We start from the raw sequence: 7,377 nt of genomic DNA on the forward strand, positions 1-7,377 counted from the left end.
TTATTTTTAATATGGAATGTTTGCACAGTAAAATCTTGCCCCAGAGAGCCCTCAAGCACTAATCCACAAAACATGTCCCTTTGGAAAATCTGAGAGTTTATGGTGAACTTTGATTTTTGGAGTTGCTTCTTTTTAACATTGAACAAATCTTACTATGATTAGCAATGTTTCAAAATAGGCCTACAAATTGTGCTGAGCCCAGAAACATTAACATACGAACATACGAATTAGGAGCAGGAGTAGGCCACTCGGCCCCTTGAGCCTGCTCCGCCATTCAATAAGTTCATGGCTGAACCGATTACTCCACATTCCCACCTACCCCCCATAACCTTTCACCCCCTTGATTATCAAGAATCTATCTACCTCTGCCTTAAAAATATTCAAAGACTCTGCTTCAACCGCTTTTTTGAGGAAGAGAATTCCAAAGACTCACGACCCTCTGAGAGAAAAAACTTTGCCTCATTTCTGTCTGAAATGGGTGACCCCTTATTTTTAAACAGTGCCCCCTGATTCTAGATTCTTCCACAAAGCGAAACATCCTTTCCACATCCACCCCTTCAAGACCCCTCAGGATCTTATATGTTTCAATCAAGTCACCTCTTACACTTCTAAATTCCAGCAGATACAAGCCTAGCCTGTCCAACCTTTCAGCTGTCAGTCCAGTAAAGTTTCTTTGAACTGCTTCCAACACATTTACATCCTTCCTTAAATAAAGAGACCAATACTGTACACAGTACTTCAGATGTGGTCTCACCAATTCCCTGTATAACTGAAGCATGACCTCCCTACTAATTACGTGCTGTACCTGCATATTAACCTTTTGTGATTCATGCACTAGGACATTCAAATCCTTCTGCATCTCAAAGCTTCACAATCTCTCACCATTTAGATAATATGCTTTTTTATTCTTCCTGCCAAAATGGACAACTTTGCATTTTCCTGCATTATACTCCATCTGCCAGATCTTTGCCCACTCACTTAACCTATCCATTTCCCTTTGTAGCCTCCTTACGTCCTCTTCACAACCTACTTTCCTACCTATCTTTGTGTCATTAGCAAATTTAGCAACCATACCTTCGGTCCCTTCATCTTAGTCATTCATATAAATTGTAAAAAGTTGAGGCCTCAGCACAGATCCCTGAGGCGCACCACTGTTTAAATCTTACCAATCAGAAAATGACCCATTTATGCCTACTCTCTGTTTCCTGTTAGCTAACCAATCTTTTATCCATGCCAATATACTACCCCTACACTATGAGCTTTTATTTTCTGCAACTACTTTTGATGTGGCACCTTATCAAATGCCTTATCAAATAAAGGGCGGTGCAGTGGTTAGCACCGCAGCCTCACAGCTCCAGTGACCCGGGTTCAATTCTGGGTACTGCCTGTGTGGAGTTTGCAAGTTCTCCCTGTGTCTGCATGGGTTTTCTCCGGGTGCTCTGGTTTCCTCCCACAAGCCAAAAGACTTGCAGGTTGGTAGGTAAATTGACCATTATAAATTGCCCCTAGGTGGTAGGGAAATATAGGGACAGGTGGGGATGTGGTAGGAATATGGGATTAGTGTAGGATTAGTATAAATGGGTGGTTGATGATCGGCACAGACTCGGTGGGCCGAAGGGCCTGTTTCAGTGCTGTATGTCTAAACTAAACTAAACTAAGCCTTCTGGAAATCTAAGTACAGTACATCCACTGGTTCCCCTTCATCCACAGCACATGTAACTCCCTCAAAGAACTCCAATAAATTGGTTAAACATGATTTCCCTTTCACAAAACCATGTTGACTCCACCTGATTACCTTCAATTTTTCTAAGTGCCCTGCTATAACGTCTTTAATAATAGCTTCTAACATTTTCCCTAAGACAGATGTTTAGCTAACTGGCCTGTAGTTTCCTGCTTTTTGTCTCCCTCCCTTTTTGAATAAAGGAGTTGCATTCGCTATTTTCCAGTCTAGCAGAATCTTCCCTGAATCTAGGGAATTTTGGAAAATTAAAACTAACGTATCGACTATCTCACTAGCCACTTCTTTTAACACCTTAGGATGCGTGCATCAGGACCCGGGGACTTGTCAGCCCGCAGCTCCAACAATTTGTTCAGTACCACTTCCCTGGTGATTGTAATTTTCTTGAGTTCCTCCCTCCCTTCCATTTCTTGACTTACAGCTAATACTGGGATGTCACTTGTATCTTCAATAGTGAAGACTGATGCAAAATACTTGTTCAATTCATCTGCCATCTCCTTATTATCCATTATTAATTCCCCAGACTCACTTTTTATAGGACCAATGTTCACTTTGTTAACTCTTTAAAAAAAATATCTACAGAAACTCTTACTATCTGTCTTTATATTTCTAGCTAGCTTTCTCTTGTACTCTAATTTTACCTTCCTTATCAATCTTTTAGTCAATCTTTGCTGTTTTTTATATTCTGTCCAATCTTCTGACCTGCCTCCCATCTTTGCGCAATTATATGCTTTTTTTCTTTAAGTTTAATACTATCTTTATCTGTTTCAGTTAACCACAGATGGCGGGTCACCACCACCACCCCACCACACCTTCTCCCCACCCCCCCCCCCCCCCCCCCCCCCCACTCCCCCCCACCCCCACCGGAATTTTTACTTTCTCAATGGAATGTATCTATTCTGTGTATTCTGAAATATCCCCTTAAATGTCTGCCACTGCATCTCTATTAACCTATTCCTTAACGTAGTTTGCCAGTTCACTTTAGCTAGCTCTGCTTTCATGCCCTCATAATTGCCCTTATTTAAGTTTAAAATACTGGTCTTGGACCCACTCTTCTCTCCCTCAAACTGAATGTAAAATTCAATCATATTAGGATTGCTGCTACTTTGGGGCGACTTAACCATGAGGTCATTAATTAATCCTATCTCGTTGCACAATACCAGGTCTAGTATAGCCTGCTCTCTGGTTGGCTCCACAATGTACTGTTCCAAGAAATTATCCTGAAAACAATCTATGTACTCCTCATCCAATTTACCTCTGCCCATCTGATTTTTTGCATCTATATGGAGGTTAAAATCCCCCATGATGATTGCTGTACCTTTCTGACAAGCTGCCATTATTTCTTCCTTTATACCCTGCCCTATGATTAATGTTAGGTGGCGTGTACACCACTCCCACAAGTGATTTCTTGCCTTTATGATTTCTCATCTCTACACAAACTGCTTCTACATCCTGCTTTCCTGAATTTAGGTCATCCCTCTCTATTATGCTAATACCATCATTAATTAACAGAGCTACCCCTCCACCTTTTCCGAGCTTCCTGTCCTTCCTAAATGTCATGTACCCATCAATATTCAGGTCCCAATCTATTTCATCCTGCAGCCATGTCTCTGTAATGGCTATCAGAGCGTACTTATTTATTTCTATTTGCACTCTCAGTTCGTCTGTTTTGTTTTGAATGCTATGTACATTCAGATACAAAGCCTTTAGTTTTGTCCTTTTATTATTTTTGTAACCTCTAGCCTTATCTGTTGATTTACACTTAGCTTTGTACACTCTGTCCCTTCCTGTCATAGTCTGTTTATCATTTCCCTTATTTACACCGTCCTCTCTTGCCTTGTCTCTACTCCTTGATTTACCATATCTTCCCAAATTTGATCCCTTGCCGCCCACTAATGAGCTTAAAACTCTCTCCACTTTGCCAGAATACCGTCCCAGCATGGTTCAGGTGTAGGCCATCCCAAAGGTTTGGCCATCACCTTCCCCAGTACTGGTGCCAGTGCCCCATGAACCAGAACCTACTTCTACCACACCAGTCCTTGACCACACATTCATTTCTCTAATCTTATTTGCGCTATGCCAATTTGCATGTGGCTCAGGTAATAATCCAAAGATTATTACCTTTGAGATTCTTTTTCTTAATTGAGTGCCTAATTCCTCAGATTGACTATGCAGAACCTCTTTCCTTGACCTGCCTATGTAGTTGGTACCTACATGGAGCACGATGAATGGATCCTCTCCCTCCCACTGTAAGTTCCTCTCCAGCCCGGAGCAGATGTCCCGAACCCTGGCACCGGGCAGGCAACACAGCCATCTGGACTCTCGCTGTTTGCTGCAGAGAACAGTGTCAATCCCCCTAACTATACTATCCCCTACTACCACTACATTCCTTTTTTCTCCCTCCACTTGAATGGCTTCCTGTACCATGGTGCCATAAGTCAGGTTGCTCATCCACCCTGCAGCCCTCACTTTCATCCAAACAAGCTGAAAGAACCTCAAACCTTTTGGACCATTGCAAAGGCTGAGACTCCTGCCCTCTGGCACCCCTTAGTTGCCTCAGCTGCAACCACGCTCTCATGTCCCTGACCACTGACAAAATCAGCAGACCCTATCTTAAGGAATGTGACTGCCTCCTGGTACAAAGCGTCCAGGTAACTTTCCTCTCCCTGATGTGTCGCAGTGTCTGCAGCTTGGCCTCCAGTTCCATGACTGGAGGTAGAGGAGCAGATATGTAGACAGATTTTGGAAAGATGTAAAAGTAACAGGGTTGTAGTGGTGGGTGATTTTAACTTCCCCAATATTGACTGGGACTCACTTAGTGCTAGGGGCTTGGATGGGGCAGCATTTGTAAGGAGCCTCCAGGAGGGCTTGTTGAAACAGTATGTAGATAGTCCAACAAGGGATGGGGCCATTCTGGACCTGGTATTGGCGAATGAGCCCGGCCAGGTGGTCGAAGTTTCAGTGGGGGAGCATTCCGGGAGCAGTGACCATAATTCCATAAGTTTTAAGGTACTTGTGGATAAAGATAAGAGTAGTCCTCGGGTGAAGGTGCTAAATTGGGGGAAGGCTAATTATAACAATATTAGGCAGGAACTGAAGAATTTAGATTGGGGGCGGCTGTTTGAGGGTAAATCAACATCTGACATATGGGAGTCTTTCAAACATCAGCTGATTGGAATCCAGGACCAGCATGTTCCTGTGAGGAAGAAAGACAAGTTTGGCAAGTTTCGCGAAGCTTGGATAACACGGGATATTGTGAGCCTAGTCAAAAAGAAAAAGGAAGCATTTGTAAGGGCTGGAAGGCTAGGAACAGATGAAGCACTTGAGGAATATAAAGACAGTAGGAAGGAACTTAAGCAAGGAGGGCTAAAAGGGGTCATGAAAAGTCATTGGCAAACAGGATTAAGGAAAATCCCAAGGCTTTTTATACATATATAAAGAGCAAGAGGGTAACCAGGGAAAGGGTTGGCCCACTCAAGGACAGAGATGGGAATCTATGTGTGAAGCCAGAGGAAATGGGCGAGGTGCTAAATGAGTACTTTGCATCAGTATTCACCAAGGAGAAGGACTTGGTGGATGATGAGCCTAGGGAAGGGAGTGCAGATAGTTTCAGTCATCTCATTATCAAAAAGGAGGTGGTGTTGGGTGTCTTGCAAAGCATTAAGGTAGATAAGTCCCCAGGGCCTGATAGGATCTACCCTAGAATACTGAGGGAGGCAAGGGAAGAAATTGCTGGGGCCTTGACAGAAATCTTTGCATCCTCATTGGCTACAGGTGAGGTCCCAGAGGACTGGAGAATAGCCAATGTTGTTCCTTTGTTTAAGAAGGGTGGCAAGGATAATCCAGGAAATTATGGGCTCTTGAGCCTTACGTCAGTGGTAGGGAAACTATTAGAGAGGATTCTTCGGGACAGGATTTACTCCCATTTGGAAACAAACAAACTTATTAGCGAGAGACAGCATGGTTTTGTGAAGGGGAGGTCGTGTCTTACTAATTTGATTGAGTTTTTTGAGGAAGTGACAAAGATGATTGATGAGGGAAGGGCGGTGGATGTTGTCTATATGGACTTTAGTAAAGCCTTTGACAAGGTCCCGCATGGCAGACTGGTGCAAAAGGTGAAGTCACACGGGATCAGAGGTGAGCTGGCAAGATGGATGCAGAACTGGCTAGGTCACAGAAGACAGTGGTAACAGTGGAAGGGTGTTTTTCTGAATGGAAAGATGTGACTAGTGATGTTCCGCAGCGATCAGTGCTGGGACCTTTGCTGTTTGTAGTATATATAAATGATTTGGAGGAAAATGTAGCTGGTCTGATCAGTAAGTTTGCGGATGACACAAAGGTTGTGGATAATGATGAGGATTGTCAAAGGATACAGCAGGATATAGATCGGTTGGAGACTTGGGCGGAGAAATGGCAGATGGAGTTTAATCCGGACAAATGTGAGGTAATGCATTTTGGAAGGTCAAATGCAGGTGGGAGGTATACAGTAAATGGCAGAACCCTTAGGAGTATTGACAGGCAGAGAGACCTGGGCGTACAGGTCCACAGGTCACTGAAAGTGGCAACGCAGGTGGATAAGGTAGTTAAGAAGGCATACGGCATGCTTGCCTTCATCAGTCGGAGCATAGAGTATAAAAATTGGCAAGTCATGTTGCAGCTGTACAGAACCTTAGGCCACACTTAGAATATTGCGTGCAATTCTGGTCGCCACACTACCAGAAGGACGTGGAGGCTTTGGAGAGGGTACAGAGGAGGTTTACCAGGATGTTGCCTGGTCTGGAGGGCATTAGCTATGAGGAGAGGTTGGATAGACTCGGATTGTTTTCACTGGAACGACGGAGGTGGAGGGGCGACATGATAGAGGTTTACAAAGTTATGAGCGGCATGGACAGAAGCTTTTTCCCAGGGTGGAAGAGTCAGTTACTAGGGGACATAGGTTTAAGGTGCGAGGGGCAACGTTTAGAGGGGATGTGCGAGGCAAGATTTTTTACACAGAGGGTGGTGAGTGCCTGGAACTTGCTGTCAGGGGAGGTGGTGGAAGCAGATACGATAGCGACGTTTAAGAGACATCTTGACAAATATATGAATAGGAAGGGAATAGAGGGATATGGGCCCCGGAAATGCAGAAGGTGTTAGTTTCGGCAGGCATCAAGATCGGCGCAGTCTTGGAGGGCCGAATGGCCTGTTCCTGTGCTGTACTGTTCTTTGTTCTTTGTTCTTGACTCTGAGACGAAGCTCTTCGAGCCGCTGACACTTACTGCAGACAGTTTGCCCTGGATCACACTGGCATCCAGGAGCTCCCACATGCTGCAGCCCTGATACATCACCTGTCCAGCCATCCTTAATGTGTTTCAATTAACTACTTAATTATTTTATTCAATTATTTATTTTTATTTTCCTTTTTTATATAATTTTATTAAGCTTAGGGCGGCACAGTGGCGCAGTGGTTAGCACCGCAGCCTCACGGCTCCAGGGACCCGGGTTCGATTCCGGGTACTGCCTGTGTGGAGTTTGCAAGTTCTCCCTGTGTCTGCGTGGGTTTCCTCCGGGTGCTCTGGTTTCCTCCCACAAGCCAAAAGACTTGCAGGTTGATAGGTAAATTGGCCATTATAAATTGTCACTAGTATAGGTAGGTGGTA

This window comes from Heterodontus francisci, chromosome 41 (assembly GCF_036365525.1).
Source record: "Heterodontus francisci isolate sHetFra1 chromosome 41, sHetFra1.hap1, whole genome shotgun sequence".
In the NCBI taxonomy this organism is placed as follows: domain Eukaryota; kingdom Metazoa; phylum Chordata; class Chondrichthyes; order Heterodontiformes; family Heterodontidae; genus Heterodontus; species Heterodontus francisci.